This window comes from Lissotriton helveticus, chromosome 1_1 (genome assembly GCF_964261635.1).
Source record: "Lissotriton helveticus chromosome 1_1, aLisHel1.1, whole genome shotgun sequence".
NCBI classification, from domain to species: Eukaryota; Metazoa; Chordata; class Amphibia; order Caudata; family Salamandridae; genus Lissotriton; species Lissotriton helveticus.
The window spans coordinates 677,085,381-677,108,983 of NC_136057.1; the positions used below are offsets into that span (position 1 = coordinate 677,085,381).

At 46.0% G+C, this 23,603-nt stretch overlaps 1 protein-coding gene across 2 annotated transcripts in view; it reads right to left on the reverse strand.

Annotated features, from left to right (window-relative positions):
- Positions 1-23,603, reverse strand: part of MEIG1 (meiosis/spermiogenesis associated 1) — a 247,529-nt gene that overhangs the window by 122,674 nt on the left and 101,252 nt on the right. The gene's annotated exons all lie outside the window — the stretch shown is intronic.

The following is a 23,603-nucleotide window of genomic DNA, read 5'->3' on the forward strand; positions in this document are numbered from 1 at the left end:
CGTGATATGTGGTTTCGCCTGGACTCCCTAACAGGATCACATCATGGCACTGGGCTATCTGTGACAGGTAGAGATATATGTATGCTATCTAGTACTTAGATCTAGAAGTTTGTTTTTCTTTTAGCAAGACCAGAGTTCATGAGCTATGGTAGCCCTGTTGTGCAGCCTCTCCTGCATGTATCTCTACCAGTTTGGCAAACAGGTTTGGTGTGCGGCTGGCATATAGCGACACAGAAACTTGCACAGAGGCAATGCTTTAAATGGGAAAACATAGGTGTAGAAGATACTCATCAAAATAACTAAGGGGTGTGGCTAGTGGACTGCGCTAGGGGTGGGACATGATACAAACGCAATTCTGCCATTGGTTGAGTATTCATTTTGTGCTTGCATTGTCCTTGTTAGTAAACTTTTATTTCCCATGGGGGGGCGGAGCTTGCTCGCGACCAAGATGGCAGCTTAAGCCTTTAGCTCCGTGACACCATCAGATTATCCGGCAATTATCCGACAGCACTGCATTTTTAAATAATTATAAATACAAGGCCTGCTTACCGGTATACGCCAGGAACCCAGGGATCGAACTCCAGTACTTCAGTGATCGAAACTGACTGCGCTGTGGAGCTCGGACGGCATCCCACTTAACAGGCCTGGATCCCTGAGCTAGAGTTGGGCTGAGTGGCTGACTTCGACCGGCATCGCACCGCTGTGGCACCGGGAGCAAGCGTAGTGCTCTGGAATCCCGGGAGGACTGCCGTGATCGTTGCCCATGCAAGCTCCAGCAACTCGAGGCATGAAGAATAAAGACTAGTAGGAACTTGGGGCCATCTGGGTGACAAGTGGCAGGCGGAGGGGCGGTTCATATACCCATAATCCCGGAGCGACTGGTACCCGCAGGACCCCTGATGCGTGTACCGGAAGTGCAAGGTGATTATTTCACGGTGTGTGCCCCTTTATGAAGCGCTGGTGGAACTGAGCGTCTGAGGAGGACATGGCCCCTTGGGCCCGCCATTTTGCTTCGCGCGAGTTAAGCGCGCATTGCCCTGCTCTGCATTGTGACACTGAAGACAGGAACTGTGAGTGCTGAGCCCGGGAGCGGAGTGTTTTAAAAAGACTTTGGGAGTGTACAAACTGTGGCGTCTGCTGCTTCGAGACTGAGGTGGAACAGGCTCCCTGGGACTGCGGCACTCTCTTACACGGCCCACGCCCAAGCGGCGTACTAGGAGAGGAGCGGCGCTCTTAGGCTGGGTTTGATTTGTTTATAACCCTGTGTGGCTCAGTCCCCTGCAGCGGTACCCTTGCTCTATGTTTGGCTGCGAGTGGGGTGGTAATTGGAGACCTTGCGGCAACCTGCAGGCCTGAAAGGAGATAACCGGTGATGCTTAGACTACGGCGGTGGCACTTTTCGTTGTTATCAGAGGTCTGTCCTGGGCGCACACTACTGGACACACTGCACTAGCGCGCTGCCTGCGCATAGCTGGGTGTGAGCAACAACGGGTGCTGGCACCGGGGAACAAGTCTCTAGCGCCTCTCCGCCCAAGGTTCTGCCCTCTAGGGTGGCTGGATAACGTCAGGGACCGTAGCGAACTGCACCACCTCACGGTTGCTCTTGCCTTTCTGTGTGCTGGGCCCTAGTGCTGGAGTGTAAAAGAAACCCATCTGTCGGACTAGTGCCATTCTGCACGGGGTACTGCTTCATAGGAAGGGTAGTTGGCGGCGAAGACTGGTACCGCCTGGAACACCCTAAGGTTACACTTGCCATTTAGAGTGTGGGCCTCAGGGCAGGAGTGTGAGGGGGCTCTGCCTGGCGGGTCCTCCTGAGTGCCAGTATGGGCAGAGTAGACCGAGCTCAGCCCAAGCTCTCTTTTGAACAGAAGCGGTCAAAGTCGCATAACGCCTCCACAGATGATGAAACTGCCAGGATGCAAGTCCCCACGACCGAAGACCCTAGCCCAGATATCCAGGAATGTTATTAGCCATAGAAAAATCACCTCTTTGAATACGAAGATGGACGCGCTCTCCTACAGGATGGATAGAATGGTGGGGCGCTTAGACAAACGTGCTGAACCCTTAGACATGTCAGAGCGGAGAATAACGGAAGTGGAGGAAGCACACACTACACTGGATACAGAACACAAGCAACTGGGGAGAGTTCTATGTGTCATCCAAGATAAAACGGAGGACTTGGAAGCGCGTTCTCGTCGCTGTAACCTCAGAATCACAGGCCTCCCGAAGTCCACCCCGACCAGTAACATGGAACAATTTATTGAGAAACTGTTGGTCACGCTGCTGGGAGAGGGGGTCTTCTCCGCCATGTTCGTGGTGGAGAGAGCGCATCGTTCCCTGGGGCCCTGCCCACCCCCAGGAGCACCACCATGACGGATCATCGCAAAACTGCTCAACTATCGAGACAGGGACACAGCCCTGAGACTGGTGAGGGAAAAGCAGTCACTGTCTTATGAAGGTTTCGTGATATAAATAAATAAATCCAGTATTTGTAAAGCGCACAGCTACCCGTAGGCACCCCAGCGCCGGGGGCAGTCGGGAAGATTAAGCGAGCTATTGCCCAGAGTCACATGGTGCTGGGTAGACCATTGCCGCCGGTGCCGGGGATCGAACTATGATTCCCAGCGTCCGGCGTCAGTCGTTCTGGCCGCTGCGCCACACCTCTTCCCTTCTATTACTATTTCCAGACTTCACTATCCAAGTTCAGGAGGCGCGCCACCTGTTTGTTCCCATGAAAAAACAGCTACGAGATATGGGCATAGACTACGCAATGTTGTATCCTGCAAAGCTCCAAGTCAACAGACAGGGCCATTCCCATATCTTTACTGATCAAAAGTCCTTGCAGAAGGCCCTTGATGATTGGTCCAAGGAACGTCGCCAGAGCTCGGAACGGCAAATGCTTGATGAGGCGACTGGGGGATCCCTGGAGGAACAAGACTAACAATGACGGTCTGCCGCTAGGCAATAAGTATGGTCTTGGGGTTGGAGAGAATGGGGCGGTGCGTCCATTGGGGCGCTGGGGCGTTGCCTCACCTGGCCACATGGCCCCAAGTCGCACCGCACGCAAGCAAAATAGCAAACTTTAAAGAGTACTCACGAGTCGCTCCGTTCAGGCAGGCATTCAGTTGGCGCTGAAGGGGGTGGGACGGGGCTTGCTGTGGCAGCAAGGAGGGTGACTGACAGCAGCGCTTACTAAAGCCCAGCAGCAATTGTGCGCATGCTCGAGTTTGGGCTAGTAATTTTTATGACCAGTCCAAACATGTGCACTACAACCACTTTCTAAGGACCAGGAGAGCGAGGGGGAGTCCGGACCCGAGAGGCAGAGGGTTGCTTCATGCAGCAAAACTCGGTCCCTAATGGATGGGACGTCTCCGTGCCCTAGCCCATCCTGGCGCTGCTAAAGTAGCTAACTGGGAATAGGACTCGCACAGCCTAATTATCTTAATGTGATCAAGTTAATCAATTTGTAGCGTGCTGCGGAGGTATCGCTGTCTGTTCCTGGCAGCGTAATGAAAAGAGTCAACTCATACAAAGCAGCCTCGGACTTGAGGCTGACCCTCTGCGCACAGCTTATAAGGAAACACACAAGTTTCTCATCCACTTAAAATCTTAAAAACACAAAGTTCAACAAAGTTCTTCAGTTCAAACTTTAATGATCATTCTTTTCATGATCAAGTATCTCCAAATTTCCAATTTAATCCAGTGTATTTTCCTCAATACATTGTTCACCGAAACCTAATTTCCCAATGCATTTCGGGCATTAAATACGCCCTTCATCAGGGGTTAGTTCCTATAAATAAAGAAAGGTACTCATCAAGAAAATGTCTCAACTGAGACTCAAAATCAACAAATTGAAGTGTCAAGGAATCCATGCGAGGCATGCTATTCTGTGCTCAGATGGTATCAAAGTTCCACAAACACGTGTCATCAACAGAGTGAATAATGTGCAAAAAACGGATTTACAAGCTGCATAACTGTGTGAAGATTGTGAAAATTGTAAACAGACCGGTGCGTGATGCTTTACAGTGCCAAGTGTATAAAGATCGTATAAAACAAAGAACCGAGATTCAATGCGGTGAGGACGGTGCATACAAGAAAGTGCTATGGCATTCAACTGTGTGTTTCAAAGACATATAGAGGTGTAGATAACATGCATATAAACCTGGTGAGGGTAAACTCACGGCGGTGAAACTTGTAACGCTGCGTTCTCTGAAAATAAACACCAAAGCTGGTACTCAATACTCGATACGAACGCTTTTGCAAAAGTGAAAGCGGGTCCTCGGTAGAGGGACTTACTTTTGGTAAAATAAACAGATTGTCTATTCCGGTGCTGGTGGCATGCAATAGTAACAACCTCTCGCGGATAACAACGGTAGGTTTGTGGCGTCCTCAGACGCGGTGAATAAACAAAAACAGTGCACAATAGAGAAAGGACCAAGATTCTGGCCTCGAGAACGGGCGCCATCTTGAAACGGTGTAACCCGAAGTTTAAAAATGATGAAAATAACGGAAGGTGCACAGCGTGTGAATGCAGGCAACAGAAAATAAAAACAGATTTCACAATGAAGTAAAAATAAACACTGTTATAAGCCAATGACATGCTCATATAGATAATCCCAAATATCAATTCACATAAAAGTCTCTGATGTACAGTATGTTTAAAGGTAACAGGTAAATTCCATTCTGTCATTGAGCCCGTTAGGCTGCATCGTGCTCATGTAGCGAATCCAGTAATTTTCTCTCTTAAGTAGTGTATTCTTGTTATTGGCACAAGGTTTAATCACCTCTAGAATAAGAAACTTGAGCTGTGCTACAGTGTGATTATTCTCCATGAAGTGCGAAGCTACAGTGGATTTAGCATTTCTGGTTCGGATATTACTTTTATGTTCCAATATCCGTGTGCGTATTTTCCTCTCTGTATGTCCCACATAGCAGGACCCACAGGGGCACTTCAACATGTAAATAACATTGGCTGTGTTGCAGGTTGCGTTGACTTTCAGTTTGATCTTGATTCCCTTCATGGGATGGTGAGTGAAATTTCCTGGGATAATGTTATGGCAGTTGCTACAACTGTAACAGGGTAACAATCCTTTGTATACAGCGGGTACAGGACTCTCAGTGGGTTTGGTTAGCATTTCTTGGAGATTCCGACCTCTAGTGTACGCTAAAAATCGGTTTGTTCTCGAATAATCCTTTGAAATCTGGTTCACCACTCAACAGAGGCCAGTGTTTAAGGATGATGTTCTTATATTTTTGGCTGATGATGGAGTATTTTGACACCACTACCATCCGTTTGTTGACTCTTTTCTCCTTAACTTTCAACAAGTCTTTGCTGTTTATGTTCTTGCATCGATCTTCCACTCTTTTGAGAGTCTCTTCGGGATATCCTCTGCTCCTGAATCTGTTCAGCATAGCGGTGATCTCTTGTTCGCTCTCCGTGGGTGAAGAGACGATGCGCTTCACTCTTAGGAGTTGTGAGAATGGTAGATTTTTCTTTAAGCCGGGTCTGTGAAAACTGTTAACGTGCAAGATGGAATTACGGTCTGTAGTCTTGCGAAATAAGGTTGTCGACAAGTTGCCATTGGTGAGTTGTATTTTAACATCCAAAAAATGAATGAATTGTTTATTCATATCCCAGGTGAATTGAATGCGTTCATCAATCTGATTGATGTTGTGTAGGAACGTTTGTAATGAGTCTGATGTCCCAGACCATAGATGAAAATGTCATCTATAAAACGCAAAAATAGTTTGCCATGTTCCTGCCAGGAAAAATCTGTCAAGAAGTGTTGCTCTTCAAAATGTTTCATGAATATATTAGCATACGCAGGAGCTGCGCAATTGCCCATGGAGGTACCACAGAGCTGTAAAAACCACTGGTCGTTGAACTGAAAACAGCTGTGGTACAAGGTGAACATTAGCAATTCCATCAAAAGTACTTGTAGGTTTCCATCAAGAGTGGAGTTGATTAACACCTGTTCTACGGCTTCCAAGCCGAGGTTGTGTGGAATTTAGGTGTACAGGGATCGAACATCCACTGTACACAGCCATACTTCTTCTCCGGGAGGGATAGGGCATGCATTTAGTTTGACCAAGAAGTCGGTTGTATCTCTGATGTAAGACTGTGTAGAAATAACAAATGGCTGTAGATATTTGTCTATAAATTTTCCAACCGGCTCATGTATACTGCCTTTGGTGGACACTATGGGTCGGAAAGGAGGTTGCGTGTAATGTTTATGAATCTTAGGCAACATGTACAATAGTGGTGCCCTTGGATTGGTTTGGATGAGAAACCTTTTGGCTTTGTCTGTGATGGTACCACTGTCTACTGCCTTCATGACGATGTTCTTCAGTACATCGAAAAATTTGATGGTGGGATCTACCTCCAATGGTGTGTATGTGTTCACATCAGATACATGTAAGGCCACTTGTTCCAGATAGTAAGAGGTGTCCATGATCACTAGTGCTCCCCCTCTGTCTGCATTTTGACAGGTGATTGACCTATTGTTGGCTAGATTGTGTAGAATGTTCCTCTCTTTTGTTGTTAGGTTATGGCGTTTAGCCTTTTGTAAGAAGCCAAGGGCTGCGATGTCATGCTTGGCTAGATTTTCAAAGGTGTCGATGATTTTGTGACTCAGTGGAGCCATAAAGGTACTGCGGGCCTCAAACCTCGGAGTATTTTGTTGATTTTGAGTCTCAGTTGAGATGTTTTCTTGATGAGTACCTTTCTTTATTTACAGAACTATCCCGTGATGAAGGGCGTATTTAATGCCCGAAATGCATTGGGAAATTAAGTTTCGGTGAACAATGTATTGAGGAAAATACACTGGATTAAATTGGAAATTTGAAGATACTTGATCATGAAAAGAATGATCATTAAAGTTTGAACTAAAGAACTTTGTTGAACTTTGTGATTTAAAGATTTTAAGTGGATGACAAACTTGTGTGTTTCCTTATAAGCTGTGCACAGAGGGTCAGCCTGAAGTCCGAGGCTGCTTTGTATTAGCTGCTAAAGCAGCGCCAGGATTGGTTGCATGAGACACCGCGCAGCCTGAGGAGCCAGGGCTGATGTTCAGAAAGCACGGGACCGGACCAGTACAGAGCAGAACAGAAGGCGCCAAGCAGCCCCCAACGCAGGACACCGGCCCAGGAAGGCGCGGACCAGGTAAGTTGTGTTTTTTTTATTGTAAAATCCCCCGCACGACCCCCCCCCCCTCCGTAGTGCGAGACGTGACTGCCATGTTGTTCACTGGTAATTTTCATTTTCCAGTATGAAAAACACATTTTTTTAAATGTTCAAAGTGTGTTGAATAGAAATATTCATCACTTTTTGCAGTTTTCAGTCCAATTATAAAGAAGTGTTTTGAAAATTTGCACGATGACCCGCTGCAGGCAAGCAAAGACATTTGCACACACTTGTGCATACATATGAACAAAAAAATGAATGTTGGTTGATCTGTAATATTAAGTGATTTTGGAAATGAATGCGTATTTTGTGTTATACTTAAACACTAGATTAGCAAAAACAGACATTTTACTAAAATGAGTAGGGTTATCTGCTACACAATTTCAGGTTTATAAAATGGATGATTGAATAAATCCTTACTCTGATCATTCGAAAAGGCAGGTCACGTCCTCGCAACAACTTTGAAAACAACACAGAGGTCTGCGTGCCTCTTCTTAGAGGAGTCATGTACGTACACGACCATGCAAAAATGTGTTGCAAGTTTTGAATACCCAATAAATGGTAAATATTTAAGGGCACTGAGAGCTGAATGGTATAATCTAAATGTCACTTAATGCAAATTCTAGCAATGGTTAAGTAGCATAGCAGAATTGTTACGTTTGACAGTGATTGCCACGCATTTGAGAAATGCATAAATAGAAAGGCCTTGTTCCGCGCCTGTTAGGGCAACAGTGTTTTCTTTTCTTTCTGAAGTCTAGGTTCAGTCCAATTATTTTGTGCACAACAAACAACACTGACGTAATCGTTACTTTCAAGTCTGCCGCCATAGAAGGCTCGCGCCTTGGTCTTCATTGTGTTAGGATGTAAAAAAGGCTGTTTTGACAAAAAATAAATTGGCTTATTATACTGTCTCGTCTGCTCCGTTCGCAGCAATGTTCTTAGTCTTATGCAGTTTTAACTGGGGCTTTCAGCTGTCACGGGAATTAATGGTTGCAGATTTACATTGAGGTTCCTGAACCGCCCATCTTTGCTTGCTTTAAGGCTTGACAGTAATATTTTAAAACACACCTTCTTTAAAATCCACCCCAAGTCTTAAATAGTTTGGGATTCCAGGGTATCGTGCTACTTAGACTTTCATTCCGTGTTTTGTGATGAAGGGTTGCTAATTACTTAACTTGGCAAATTCTCTCACCATAGGATGAGGTATTTAAGGGATAAACATTAATTACCACCTATTTCTAGCTTTGCAGTTTGGAATGAGAAATAACGAGGATTCGGTCTTGATAATTCTACAGGCCTGCGCAAATTACATCGGATGTGCAAAATCGTTTAACATTTAAGCGCCTAATGTCCTTATCGCTGGGTCAGTGTAAAACACCTGATGTGGAGGGCAGACAGACCAGCTACTTTTACTTTCAAGCCACTGCACTGTTTTATTAACACATTTATTATTTTTGTATGTATGTATGTGGGTATTTATAAAGCACAAATCTAACCAGGCACACTGAGCCCTGTACAACTAGTAGAGTTAGTGAGCACTATTAGGATTTTTATATGTTTTGTTCAGGAGTGTGTTTTCTAGAAGGGTGAGGAGGGTATTGATGTCAGTGGCTGGGTTGGTGATATTGGGTGAGAGCTTAGTTTGCCTTTAACTTGGGCATACAGAAATACTTGAAGGGTCTGATGGTTTCTATTTCTGTCTTGGAATGACCTTAGTGTGCTGTTTGGGCTTGATGTAAAGTGAAGTGGCAACGTGGCCAGTCTACCCCAAGAATATGTGACCTTGCATTGGCTGATGATGTCGAGGAGGACATGGTTGAAGATGTCGCCCTGCACAATTAGCAGACTTCTCCAATAAAAATAGTTTTTTTTTAGCTCAAACTGATTAAAGGTTATTAAAGAGCGCAATGGCAGACTCTTTACAAGAGTTAACTGATGTCCTTTCAGCTGGTGGACGATTGCAGTGTTCAGGTGTTAAACTGGTACTAGTGAGGTGCAATTTTGTCCTGCCCGTATTTCTAGGTGCAGAAATGACAATCCAAATACAAACTGCTGTTCTCCCCCGTTAGTACAAGAAGGAGAGCATATTTTTCCAAATTTAATGCTGCATGCAGTGCAAGACACTGGCAAAGCATACATTTTAAAGGGCTAAAGTTGTCATGCAGAACAATTTGCATATTACAGTAACTGTTGAACAAATAATGCAAGAAGATACAGGGCAGTTTTTAATGTGTTTAATATTTCAAGACTGTACATTCCCACTGCTTAATAAGCCTTGCTTTATCGCTGCATTCGTTTGCTTTATAATGCACCATTTGCCAATCTGTTTAAAATTTCTTTCTCAGGAGAGGGACTCTCCCTAGACCCCAGGTTTGTCCATTGAACTTGTTCACATCGCTAACTAGTGTTTCTATTTGAAAGGGTAGAGCCAAAGAAGTCTTGCTTAGTACCCTAGCCCTCTTCAGAAGTCACACTTGCTTGGCAACCCAGAAATTCTCTGAAATAATGTATGAGTTTTCTTTTATGAATGCCTAGAAGAACTGAATTTTTAGTCCATTTATCACATAAATAGTGCTGAAAATCGCACCAAAAAGATGGCAATTTAAAATAAAATTCTTCACAGGGGGAGAACCCCCCCGAACCCTCCTTATTGCCAGCGGGGTCGCTCGCTGCGCTCGCTCGCATACGTTCATTTGTGCCGCACCAGTATCAAATTCCACCAGCCGCCCCTGTCTGTGAGTGGTTTGGGTACTGCCTAATGTGGTCCGTAGCTACTGATTCACAATTGATGCGTAGGGGGGTAACACTGGTTTAGCCCGAGATTCATCGCAGTACAGATGTAGGGGTCATCTGGCTGATGTTGAAGGATGACGGGGACAGTTGTCGGATGGGGCGGATACACGTGGGACACATATTGACTGCGCCAGAACAATTGCATGTGGTTAGCCTAGATTCTTGGGGCACTGAGACCTGGACATGGAGGGGCAGCTACCAAACTTGTTCCATATGATTGTTAAGGCCTGAGTATATTGGGTCTGTGATGTGCACGGGGGCTGTTTAATGTTTTTCGCTGTATTCCTTACTGGGACGAGCAACATCCGCCCATGAGTGAATCACACAAGGGGAGGAAATTTGGTTTTGGGGGAGGTAGAGGGAGGGTGATTGGGAGCTCTAGGGGATGTATCGTGGCTGAGTTGGGGGAGGTCCGTCATGGGTGGGGGGAGGATGGGAGGAGGGGAAAGTTCTGTTGTTCTGGTTGTTTGAAGCTTTGCGTCAGTTTTTACATGGTGTGCTTATTACTTATTGCATAGGTCGGGATACATAATGTGCTCTAATATGTACGATGGTGGGACCTAGTGCGGCTAACACGATAGAGACGCTGGACACCCTCTGCGCGCTTACGTGGAATGTTCGAAGGCTTAATGACCACCGAAAACTGCACAAAGTGCCTCCATCAAATCGCTGGGAATCACCCTGGACCCTAAACTAAGCATGGTCAAACACATCAATAACACTGCTAAGAGTGCTTTTTTCAACCTGAAACTACTCAATAAGATAAAACCCTTCATCCCGACCAACGACCTCAAACAAGCAACTCAATCCCTGGTACTTACCAGATTAGACTACGGGAATGCTACCCTCATAGGCACAGCAAAATCTCACCTACCTCCCCTACGATCAACTCTTAATGCAGCTGCAAGAATGGTCACCGGAGTAAATTACTATATATCCCCCGCACTCATAGAGCTGAAATGGCTCCCAGTTGAATTAAGAGCCAGTTTCAGAACTGCCTTCTTCACGCACAAAGCCCTCCACACAGGGAAACCCGCCTACCTGGCCGCCAAACTCTCGAAGGCTGGTCAGACAAGGAGCCTCAGAAACTCCAATACTCTACTACTCCAGCCGAAAACCCGCAAACAAAAAACTGCAGCCATATCCTTCTCCGGAAATGCACCCAAAATATGGAGCTCCATCTCAGTCCATATCAGGACGATCCCCTCCTTTCCAAAGACCTCTACCTCAATCGTTCCTTCCCAAATGGATAGATTGAAACCTAAACTCACAATCATGCACACCACTGCACCATGACACTTTACAACCAAATCCTCTACCTCACTCCTAGCCCGACTCCTCCTCACCACCCCCCTGGATTGGAAGGCTGCGCGGCCTGAACAGCTGTGTTCACTATTACGAGGCTATGAAACTTTCTTTCTATCGTTATGCAACGCACAAAGCCCTCCACTGCACCCGGTGGTTTCACTGTTATAATATGTGTTTTCCTTTTTACAAAGTGTTGTGAAGCACTCCGATACCTTCGGGTCTGGCTAGCGCTATATAAAACTCCTTAATAAAATAAATAGACAGAATATTGATATAGCCCTAATACATGAGACGCATCTCCCACTGAATAGCGCATTACTACACAGTAGAGGATTGCTGGACAACGTAAACGTCTCAGGTTTCACCACACATGCCCGAGGGGTGCTGACGTGGGTTAACCCCAGGTCATCTTTCACAATGGTCCAATTGGACAGAGATGGTTGCTTTGTGATCTCCAGATGTCAAGGGAAGGGTGTTGAACTAATTATAGTAAATGTCTATGGCCCAAATTACGATTGCCCAGAGTTCTACAGAACACTTGCGGGCACTGTCACTGAGCACCTGGAAGCACAGTACCTTTGGGGAGGGGACTTTAACCTAGTTAGGAACCCAAATTTGGACAGATCGGGGGCCGACAAGGCGACCCTCTGCAGTGGCTAGAGCACTTGAGAGCACCATGGTGGACATGGATCTTTGTGATGTATGGCGAACAAGATACCACGATAGGGGAGGCAATACACATTATTCAGCTTATCATAATTTGCACACTCTTATAGACTACTGGTTGGTTTCTTCGTCTCTCATGGTACACACTCGGGAGTGCTTGGTACTTCCTCATACTCTATCAGATCGTTCTCCTCTTCTACTGGTTCTTACCATGCCCAAGAAGAATATCCCGCCATTTACTTGGCGGTTTCCCCCTTACTCATTGATGGACCCTGTCTTTAAGGAATACATAGTGGAAGCTATAGAAACTTTTTTGACCATTAATGTGGGGTCTGTGGATAGTTTCCAAGTCGTATGGAGACCTTCAAGGTCTACATTCGGGGTGTGGCTATGGCCAAGCACTCTGGGGTTCTCAGCTCTATCCCACAGAGACTGGCTAATCTAGAACGGAAACTGGGCGCCTTGGAAAAACGCCAACTGACGTGTAACAACGAGGCAATATCGAAAGAAATCAAAGAACTGTTGGGAGAATATCAAAATGCTGCTGGCAGCGAAATCAAGCATCTAGGCAAATATGACATGGCACGTGTCTATGGGGATGGCGACAGACCGTGTTCCGTACTAGCGCAGATATTGAAAGCTAAGCGCGGCAAAACAATGGTCACTGAACTTAAATCGGCAGAAGGTGAGATACTAACTGAAGAGGCAGATATAGCGGATAGGTTTAAGCAATTTTACGCTGAATTATACACAGCCCGGTCTCCCGTCTCGGAGGATGAAATCCTTGACTATCTCGAGCATATCAAATTACCATTTCTCACCAATACGGACCGGGAGTTTCTTATGCGACCCATAGAAAAAGACGAAATTTCATTGGCCTTGTCTGGTATGAAAGCTTCCAATGCTCTGGGATCGGACAGCCTCCCAGTTGGCTTTTATAAAACTTTTCTGGATTTATTATTCCCACACCGCTCAGTTCTTTTTGATGACATGTGCGTTTCAGGCACGATGCCGCCAACGATGAGAGAACCGATAATCGTCGCCATTGCTAAACCAGGCAAGCCATTAGACGAGTGTGGGTCCTACCATCCACTTTCTCTGCTTAATGTTGATACCAAATTATTCGCTAAGAATCTTGCTAACCGACTGGTGGCGCCAGTATTGGTAGCCCCTGAACAGGCGGGGTTCATCCCGGACAGGAACCTTACCTACAATCTTCGCACGGTGTTTAGAACTATTCAACATACCAAACAAGACTCTAAAGCGGTAGCGATCTTCCTCGACATGGAGAAGGCCTTCAATTCAGTCGAGTGGTCCTTCATGCGGCAGGTTCTGTCTAAGATGGGACTGGGTCCAGTCTTTCTTCAACTGATCGGGGTACTTTAAGACTCCCCCACGGCTCATATCAAAATAGGCAATTTGGTAACGGATCCAATCACAGTATCCAGAGGAACGAGGCAAGGCTGCCCGCTGTCCCCCATTTTATACGTCCTGGTTGCTGAACCACTAGCGTGTGCATTAAGGAAGTTCCATGGTCACAAAGGTGTCTGTTTCCCGACTTATAAGATCATAGTGTCTAACTACGCAGATGACACATTATTATATGTCCGCGAACCGGAAACCAATCTCTCCTCCGTCCTTAGGGAGGTAGTACACTTCGGGGCGCTGTCGGGTCGCGTGTTAATTGGTCTAAATCCATAATTTTCCCACTCACCCCAGTCAAGATACCTTTTGAGCCGGACTTCCCGCTGCACTGATCCACTGAAGCGATACTATACCTCAGCATCCGACTCCACACGATTCGGAGATCGTGTTTAGAGAAAACTACGGCACTGCAGTCAGCTGACTGGAGGATGACGTAGAAGCCTGGATTAGGTTACCGTTATCTCTACTTGACAGAATCTCTATCATGAAGATGGTGGTTTTGCCCAGATTCCTGTTTCTGTTCACAAACATACCCATTGTTTTGCCCTGCTCCTTTTTTCAGAGTCAACAAATCATTGATAAAATTGGCCTGGGCGGGAAAGCAAGTGAGGGTGAATTGGCAGATACTTGCCTTACCATATCACATGGGGAGGTCGGGCGCGCCAGATTTAAATTTGTTCTACAGAGCGGCACAAGTCGTTCAAGCTTATCATTGGATACATAGTTCGCCGGATATTCCGTTTCTTTGCATGGAAAAACTTTCTGCAGATCCGCTCCCCCTTTCGGCCACAATCTTTGAATATACAGAACGTAGTACGGGGATATTAGCCTCCATTAACTAGACACGCATGGCATAACTTATTGCAATTACAAGCAGGGGCACTGGTGTACTCCCAGGACATGCCCATGGAATGGACTTTTTCGTTGGCCCCGTGTAGGGATAAAGGGGTTACACGTGTGTTGCAATCATTGAACATACTAGCGGCAGGGGATTTATTTCAAGATGGCACAGTTAAAACCTGGGAGGAGGTTACTAACAACATGCTGCAACGGTTTCAGTTTCACAGAGTAAGGAATTACTGGAACTGTCCTACAACATCAGAGCTAAGTCACCCTGTAAAATAGTCACTAACATATATAAGCTAGCAATGTCCCATAGAGCGAATCATTACACCAAAGCCAGCAACGAGATTTACAATAGACTATAGATGACTCCATGTGGATCTATTGCTGCACCAGCACTCAGCGTATCTCCTTACATGGAAGACATAGACTGATCCACTTCAAGTATGTGAACAGAGTGTACTACACCCCACAAAGATTACACAGATATGGTTTAAGGGAGAGCCCGGCTTGCGACAGATGTAGGGCACTGTGAGAGGTTGGCCTGGCATATGATGTTCACTATTCTAGTGAGCATCTTGCACCAGTCCAAACAACCCTTATGGTGAAGGTTGTAAAGTCAACCTTATAGACCAGCTATCCTAGTGGTAGCATGGACAAAAGCAGTCTTAGGCTAAACTCAAGAGGGCATGTGAAGCCAGCTGTTTTACCATATGCAAACCGTTTAAAACCAAATGAAAGGACACCACACAGGTTATATATCTTCAAAATATATATGTATTTATTTCTAAACAACCCCCTGTACTCTTTATGAGCACAGAAGCACAAGCGTATAACAAGGAACTTAATATAACATACAATAGGTTGCACAATATGGATAGGCCCTGGTGGCCCGTTAAACCATATACTAAAATAGTGGTGTAAGTACCACGTCACGAACAATGGTAAGGCCTAGGGCCTTGGGAATCGCTGGGGCTACACTGGACTAACAGCAGTTAGGGAGCAGGAGGCCCACAGGATGCGGGTGCAGTGTCTAAATGCACATGCGTGCACCAATGGAAGTCAATGGGTGCTTAAAGTTAGAAAGTTAAAGAGTTAGGAGTCTTCCAACTGGACTAGAACTAAACCACTTAAAACTAGGATACTAGGGGCCAGATGTAGGAGCCTAAATACCGGCCGGTTAAGAATTGGCATGTAGGGGCATAATTTTACAGAATCGGTAAATTTACCGATTCGGTAAATCCCAGATGTAGGTGGGACTCTTCTGAGTCCCAAAGGCCCTACAAATTCGGTATTTTACCACCCAATCCAATTGGGTGTTAAAATACCGAATCCAGGCGTGCATGCACATGTGTGCATGCACACCTAGCCATGTGACAGACAGACATGCCCTTAGGGCATGTCTGTGTGCCACATGGCGCACATGCCTATTTTTGGGGTGCCGATTCGGTAATTACCGAATCGGTATTTCCCATTGATTCCTATGGGCTTCACACCCCATAGGAATCAATAGGAAATACCGATTCGGTAGGTAAATACCGAATATTAACGAATCGGTATTTCAACATCTGGAAATACCTACATCTCCCCCCTTCATATTTACCGATTCATAAATACCGAATCGGTAAAATTCGGTATTTATGAATCGGTAAATAACATTTACCTACATCTAGCCCTAGGAGAGTAAACCTACACAGGAGCACTGCAGTACTCGCGTTACCTCACACACAGGAAGCGGGTGCATAGGTGTCAAAGTGTGTCGGGTTTCGTCGTGGAGTTCTACGGAGCCTTGGAGAAAAGATGCTGCAGGCGACCAGGAAGGAACCAGGAGGGAACCAGGCGATGTCGGGTTGCAATCAGGTGATGTCATGAAGCTTGTCTCCGCTGCCACGTGGACCAGGAGGTGTCGACGACAACCAGGAGCTGGGCACGGACTGTCCCACGAAGGTTCTCGCTGATGGCGGTGTCAGTTCTCGATTTGGGATCAACAGGCCTTGGCAAATGCAACCCACGCAGGAATCGAAGATGGCTTCTGGATCAGACCAGCAAGGTCTGATGGGATGCTCCTTTTCAGGGCAGCAAGGGCCAGTCTGGAGCAACCAGACCAGCATTGGAAAATCAAAGGTTTGTCGTCACAGAGGCCACTAGCCAACGGGCAAGTGACCGGACAGACGCGTCAAGCAGGAAAATGCAAAAGGGCCCCACGCAGCACTCGGTGAGTGTGGAGAGGTGATCTTCGGTGCAAAGGATGTTCGGGGCTGGGGCTTCTCAATCCCCAATGCACAACTTCGAGGGTGCCTCAGAAGTTGCACAGAAAGCAATTCGCTGGCTTTCCAAGATGGCCGGTCCCACTTCTCTCGTCGCCTCCACGGGTCTCAGCTTTGCTGTGGCTGTGGATCGGGCTGTTGGATGTCTGGAAGTCCGGTTCTTGTCAGGCTCTGTCGTTCGAGCTCCGGCGGGAGCAACAACAAAGCAAACCGTTGAGCGCTTGATGGTGCCTGCTTGCACAGGGTGGTCACTCCTTGACCACAAGGGAGATTCTTCAGTCTTCTACTTCGAGTAGGATGTCGAAGGGTCCAGAGTTTTGTATCAAAGATCCAGTCAGGATGATCTAAAGTCTAAGGGCACAGCTCCGACCTTTATTCCAAATCAAGGGGCTGGATCACCTGCTAGGTCCCTCCTATGGGTGGGACCCAGGAAGGGGGTGGTTACACCCCTTTCCCTTTGTCTAGTTTCGTGCCAGAGCTGGGGCTGGAGTGCCCCAGCACCGGTTTGAATGGGACTATGCATGGGAAACCTTGTGTGCCCCAGGCAGTGTCTCATTTCATTCAGCCCTCCCTGCCCCAATCCACTATCTCCTGTTTGAGGTGGTGCTAGCACCTCCCTGTGACAGGAAACCTATTGTCCAAGCCTCCCTCGCTGGAAGGGCTCCCAGCAGCAGGAGGTCAGACTTGTGTCTGTGGCAGCAGCATCCATTTTGTGATGTTGAGGATCTGGTTAACTTTAACCGGGATTAATGGAAGTAACATGTCTTCACCCTCTAGAAGGGTGGAATGCTACCCCCGTCGCCAGAACTGGCGAGAGGGTAGTATTCCAAAGCGTATGACACCTTACACGACATGTTTTGATAAAGCCAAACCAAAGTTAGCAATAACCGCGGGGATTATAATGCACTTAAGAGTATATGGTATGGCAATATCCTGGAACAGCTATAAGGACATGGTTCCAAAAGCTGCAGACAGGCTCAGCTAATGCTAGAGCACCATCTCACATAAAACCAAGCACTCTGCCTTCAGGATTGCTAAGGACTGCCTTAGGAGGGACTTATAGGTGTATATGTGTCCAGATTTAAGGTTAGACATAGGAATACTATATCTAAGCAAGGGGTGATTACACGACCTTGCCCCAGCTGAGTGATCAGCCAGTTGTGTCAGTTTGGATGGCCAGCCAGGGGTGGCAAAGATATGCTGCAGCCCTTGGTAGGCCTTGGACGCACCTATGCCCTGGGTACCTATAGTACACTATACAGGGGCTCATAAGGTGACCCAATATCCAATTAGTTATGTACCTAAGGTACATGGAGTCCATTTTATAGAGAGAGCGGATAGCCTGGGGCCATGATTAGCAGGATCCCAGGCCAACTAAGTCGAAATCCAGCTAAACACAAGGCAAAAAATCTGGGGTAACCATAGTTAGGTATCCACCTTCCTACAGGCACAATCCGCGGATTTTTTCCATCTAGCGTGGCAATGTTCGGGGGTGTATACATTCTGGGTATCGATCTTCCAGGAGTTGGGGAAAATAGTGGATACAGAGCTTGCTCCAGATCCGACCCTGGCCCTTTTGGGGTATTCCAAACAATTGCCTAAGGCAATACGTAGACTAGTGGATATGGGCCTTCTCATGGCTAAGCAGAGCATAGCAATGTGCTGGTCGAGGGGCCCTTAACTCACAATGACACAATGGTCGCACGACATGCTTTACTGTAGTACACAAACTGAGAATTTTTGTGAATTGCTTCCTCCCCGGAGTAGACCCAAGAACTTCTGGGGACTTTACATGACATACTTGCTTGCCAGAGATTCGGACATTGACAATGAGGCCCCCACTGACCCTGATGGCAATACTCACGCCACGACCACTTAATCTGCTGTCTGCAGTACAAATAGACAGCGCCATCTACGGTGTCATGTCTATAAGGCGCTTTCGCCCCCCCCCCCCCCCCCGGCGTAAAGTATAATTGGACAGGGGCACGCGGGTTTAGTGTCTGTATGCTTGACGGGTATCTCATCCCACTGATACATTAATATCCAGAAGACCTTCAACTGTTTTAAATCTGCTATGTTATCGTTTGACCGACATAAGCTGAGTATGTTTTGTATATGATGCTTTGCTGTGCTCCATGGTCACTCTGCATGTAATGTTTCTTATAATTATCAGCTTGTGAATGCTGCCTGCCCTCTCGGTTGTTGGCTTATTAGCTGTGTATACTATTCATAATGACATGCCGCCTGCCCCAGGGTTGTAGGCAAGAGGCTGTGTTCGAATGAGAATTTTTCAATAAAAAATACATGTATTTCCCATATGTGCAGATTCCTTACTCCATATGTAGCATAACACATAAATAGTAATTCATATCTATTTTGTTCCTATGACCCACTAAAATATGTATGCAGCCCCTAACACTTAAAGTGATCTTGACCTAGGGTGTGTGGTCTTTGGCCAGAAATGTCTGCACTGCCTGATTTTAAGCCATGCTTGTCTGATCATGAGCCATTGCTGTGATTTAGGCTAGCACTGGGTCATACTGGACCTCAAAAGTACTATTCGTGGCAGCTTATGCCTGTAGATTTAGAGAGCGCAAAGCTGCCCTATGGCTTCCCAGCGCTGAGGAGAGGCGATGATGTGTGAGGGAAATAAAAATCATTAAGGGAAGAGCCACGTTTTAATTTCTTTTCTAAAAATTAGTTCATCTCTTAACAGTTGCATTTCTTTAGGCAAGGAGTTCCACAGCCTGGGAACCAGATGCTAAAAAGATCTTACTCCCCATCTGAATCTTTTTATCCTAGTCGTCTTCATGTGCAGGTCTGACGCAGATCTCAGAAACCTTCCGGGAACATATAGGGTGATGAACTTTCTCAGTAGGGCTGGCCCCTTGCAGTTCATGGCTATGTGGGCTACACATAAGGATTTGAATTTGATCCTGACTTGGATCAGCAGCCAGTGCAGCAGTTTCAGTGAGACTTTCGCTGAATCTTGTCTGGGTATGCCTCGGAGTATCCTGGCTGCTGCGTTTTGAACCACCTGTTGTCTGTTCACTACATATTTAGGGGAGCCCAGATAGAGGGTATTGCTGCAGTCCAGCCGAGAGACTACCAAGGTCTGTTCAACAGTTCTTCGGTTCTGTTCAGGGATGAGGATTAAAATCTTCCAAAGCATACGGAGTATCCCAAAGCAGGTGGCTGCAAGTATTTTAGCTTGCATTTCCATGGAGAGATTGTGGTCTAGCCACATTCCTAGGTTTTTTATGGAGGATTTGAGCGTAGGGGGACTGCCAAGTTCAAGTGGCCAGCTAATAGTAGCCCTGGGCACAGAATTGTTGACCAAGAACATCAATTCTGTTTTATCTCCATTTAACTTTAAGCTACACCTGGTCATCCATTCGGCTACTTTTTCCATGCAAAGGGCCAGTTGGTTGTAATTGGACTGAGGGCCCTTCGTCACCAATAATACAAGTTGAGTATCATCTGCATATGACATGATGGATAATCCAAATGTCTACCCCATATTCGCCAGTGGTTGCATATAGAGGTTGAATAAAGTGGGACTAAGGGTGGGTCTCTGTGGGACTCCACATGAGATCTGTAAGACATCTGAGAGATGCGCACCTTCCATTATCTGGAAGGATCTATCTTTAAAAAATGAGGACAGCCAGCCTAGGGCACTTTCTCTAATACCTGCCTCCTTCAGCCTGAGGATCATGGTGTTGTGATCCACAGGGTCAAAAGCTGCACTAAGATTAAGTAACAGGATTGCGGCTACACCCCCCTGATCGAGAATTCCCTTGAGTACCTCAGAGACCACTGGCAGAGCTGACTCTGTGTTATGTTGCGGTCTGAAACCCATTTGGGTCTGATGTAACACCTCATTCTCTTCCAGAAACTGGGACAGGGTATGGTTAACGTGCTTTTCCACTATTTTTCCCAAAAGGGGTATTAGTGATATGGGGGGGGGGGGTAGTTCTCTGGGTCTGTAGTGTCTAAATGGGGTTTCTTTAGTAATGGTTGAACTATGGCATGTTTCCATTTTTGGGGAATTATCCCTTGTGTTGGAGATAGTGTTAGGAGTTCTGTTGTGGTGGCCAGTGTTGTATTTCCTCCCTGCAGAAGAATATTTGGTGGCATGGGTCTTGGGGGAGCCTGATTTAATGTTCTGCAGGATCATGCACATGGATTCTATACTTAGCACTGGGAAATTATCTAATATTGGTCCTAATGCCTGTCCCAGAGGGTCGATGGTTCCTGGAGGGGCATCTGTGCTGTCTATATGAGTGCTCCCTTTCATTGAGTTATATGTTTTCCACCTTGTTTTTGAAAAAAGGTCGCAAGCTTGTTGCATTTCACCTTTGAGGATTGTTGAGGGGAAGTCTCCTGTTCTGTGGTAGTTAGGGATCTAAGGGCCTGATGTAGGTAATCCCAGATTACCGATTCTGTGGTATATAAATAAATAATACCGGATCTAGGTTTGACTAGGCATAGCAATAACAGATAGCTCAATAAATAAGAGTCAAGATTCGAGGTAGTAGGAGTTTTGCAGGTTTATTACAGCATAAAGGACAGGAACAGGACAACCTGCACAGGAATAGGATGGCAGGGCCTGACAGGGGGGCCAGGATTGGACTAGCGTGGCCCGGCAGCTGCCGGGGCTGGATCTGGGATGAGCGCGCTAACATTTAATAACAATACACGAACATATATACTAAAACAGTTGCATTACAATACATATGATAGGCGGAGCAGTGGGTGTGGTCAATAGCAGTCGCGAAAGATAAGGGTGAAAATGGGTGTAACAGGGGCGTATACATAGACATGTGATGCAAACGTAACAGAATATGTCATGAATGGGGCGGAAACATGGAGGGGGCTACCTAAGGAGCCGGGACCTCTGACCTAATGGTGCGCGCAAACTGGCAATGACGTGTTACTAGGAGAAGCTGGGGGCTACGAACTCTGTGCTAGGAGCAGAGACTGAAGTCTGGAGAGTCAGGGCGACATGTACCTAAACAGTATCTAGTATCTGATGTTTAGAGAACATGTTGATATAAACTAAGAGTCAGGAGGGGAGAGGCTAACTTGATTCTAAGACTGGAGCATGCATTATTCTACATGTAGTGCGTGATGAAGAATATTAAATGATCATTAATACAGTATTTCTCCAACATGGAGACGCAAAGGCTAGACTATGATGGTAACTATTGATGCGATTCAGTAGCTTAGGAATGCAGAGAAGGAGGACTAACTGATAACTGGAATCATAACATACTCTTGGCAGACTCAGAGGCAGAGCCAGGCTGAACCGGGCACTGCAAGGCAGGAAGTAAGTGAAGGGTCGAGGATACAGGTGGGGGCTGTATCGCTCCTGAGCGAGGCTCAGGAGACAGAAGCTGAATCTGGTGTCCAGGCCCTTTTGAGGCCTAGAAACGGGAACTTTACAATGGAATAACGTGTACACTGAGAAACGTGGCAATGTAACTTTAAAGAGGCCTGATATTCGTAGTATTCACGAGAACTGGAAACTGACATACTAGTGATGGACACAACTGTAATTGCGTCTTTAATCAAACACGGGGGATACATATGCATATTAATCATGCACACATAACATATGATGGAGGACGCGTAGGGACACAGAACATGGCAAAATTTACTTTTCCACATTCCCTCCTTGTCACTACGTTTCCATCAGGAAACATCAATATTCATGATACCGTCTATCATTTCATACAGTATCATTTGCTCGTCTCGAATTTTCTTGGAACGGGATTTAGAACGGGGCTTGGGACTAGGAATACAAGAGGTAGCACAAATGCCGCAAATCGCAGGGCCACATTGTATACAGAGGCAGCAACTGAATATGATCGCTACTGCAATACCTAGAAAGGACAAGACTTTCCATCCCCAAGCGGAAATTATATTCCAGAACCAACCGGACCATGTCCAGGTGCCTGGATCTTGGTGTAACAGATGGGCAATTTTATGGAGTCTGGTTATAGCTGAATAAACAGACGGCGCGTTATTAGGAATGAAAATGCAGCAACTAGATCCGATGACTCTACAGGCCCCGCCCCTATCGGCCAATATGACGTCAAGGACGAGACGATTCTGTAAAACGACAAATCTCATAGCAGATTGCTCTTCGGTTAAATTACCTAGGGCAGAGGCAGTCTCATTAACTACTGCTTCAAGGGTTCTGGTTAACCTACGAATTAGCTTACTATTCTGGATAGGTCCTATAAAGAAGAAGAAACCTCTATTGAAATCTGTATACTGTTCTAGAGCAGTTTCAGTATAATCGACAATCGGGGACTCGATCTCCCTTCTATGTCTAAGGTGTACTAGATGTGTGTTTCTATGATAATCAGATGGAGCTAGGAAAACAGGTGGCAGTAGGAAGGCAATGTAACAGGTTCCCTCCCAATCGAGGGGCAGACGAACATATGCAGTCTGACCACAAACAAAATAAGAATGACGTGAAGCTTTGAAAATAGATTTCCCACTGTCACTATATTTGACAATAGTAGTACAATCGCTATGTCCTACATGTACGGAACCATTATTTCTAACACATAATTCGCCTTTGACGGGTAGTACTGAAATAGCAGGTAAGTCTGGAGTGGAATCAGACTGAACATTCAGGACCATGAAATTCGAAGAATAATTACCTAAATTGTAAACTTCGTTTTCTAGATCTAACCCTGTTCTGTGGGGAAGACCTTGCTTGTCTGGGAAACATGTACTGTTAAGAAAAGACATATCAGTTGAAGATGACGTTAACGTGGACCATGCTCCACACGAACCATTATGTGAAAATGGATAAGGAAAGAGTGGCAGAACTCCCTTCGGGGTCTGGAAAGGGGGGAGTCGACCACACACCCAACAATTAGTGGCATTGCTGGTCTGGTGTGAATAATGTAACATGCGGATAAAAGAATTGTTACGCATAGCAAGGCGGTAAGAGAGTTCATGAGGAGGCAGATCACTAAACGTGTGCTCTACTGTAACATTAGAAGACTTATTTACATGAGGAACTGGAAAATACAGATAAAACGCATAACTGGTGCAGGAAATCATAATACTGAGAAATAATATGAAACATAGAAAAACGA